The sequence below is a fragment of the Triticum aestivum genome, unplaced genomic scaffold, assembly GCF_018294505.1.
Source record: "Triticum aestivum cultivar Chinese Spring unplaced genomic scaffold, IWGSC CS RefSeq v2.1 scaffold12545, whole genome shotgun sequence".
NCBI classification, from domain to species: Eukaryota; Viridiplantae; Streptophyta; class Magnoliopsida; order Poales; family Poaceae; genus Triticum; species Triticum aestivum.
The window spans coordinates 1-724 of NW_025307281.1; the positions used below are offsets into that span (position 1 = coordinate 1).

Below are 724 nucleotides of genomic sequence, written 5' to 3' on the forward strand. Positions count from 1 at the left end.
AAATTAAAAAGGGAATGCAACACGAGGACTTCCCAGGAGGTCACCCATCCTAGTACTACTCTCGCCCAAGCACGCTTAACTTCGGAGTTCTGATGGGATCCGGTGCTTTAGTGCTGGTATGATCGCATCTGACATGTTACCCCGGTCTTCGTCCCTTATCCTTGCCCCTCCCAGCTCCACTACAAAGACGATTGCACATTGCTTTGGCCGCTCCCTCTCAACTACGGAGACGAGTTTAACGCGGTTTCCACCCCTCCCTCTCAACCGCACCAGTGCACGCTTGCCGCGCCACAACGCCGACGCTGGGCCCGTGAACCGTGAGCACCCAGCTATGACTTACCGCACTCGTGCAAAATAATAAAACACGGTAAATATATTACTTACACGTGCGTTTTGTTTTGCAAGCGGCGCGAAAAAAATTAAAAAGGGAATGCAACACGAGGACTTCCGAGGAGGTCACCCATCCTAGTACTACTCTCGCCCAAGCACGCTTAACTTCGGAGTTCTGATGGGATCCAGTGCTTTAGTGCTGGTATGATCGCATCCGACATGTTACCCCGGTCTTCGTCCCTTATCCTTGCCCCTCCCAGCTCCACTACAAAGACGATTGCACATTGCTTTGGCCGCTCCCTCTCAACTACGGAGACGAGTTTAACGCGGTTTCCACCCCTCCCTCTCAACCGCACCAGTGCACGCTTGCCGCGCCACAACGCCGACGCTGGAC

The 724-nt window shown here is 53.7% G+C and overlaps 2 non-coding genes across 2 annotated transcripts; both read right to left on the reverse strand.

The window, feature by feature from the left end:
- Positions 1-11: 11 nt before the first annotated feature.
- Positions 12-130, reverse strand: LOC123179589 (5S ribosomal RNA). The gene has a single exon (XR_006490481.1). It is a non-coding gene; the product is annotated as a 5S ribosomal RNA (ribosomal RNA).
- Positions 131-427: 297 nt separating this feature from the next.
- Positions 428-546, reverse strand: LOC123179590 (5S ribosomal RNA). Its single transcript, XR_006490482.1, has one exon. It is a non-coding gene; the product is annotated as a 5S ribosomal RNA (ribosomal RNA).
- Positions 547-724: the final 178 nt, after the last annotated feature.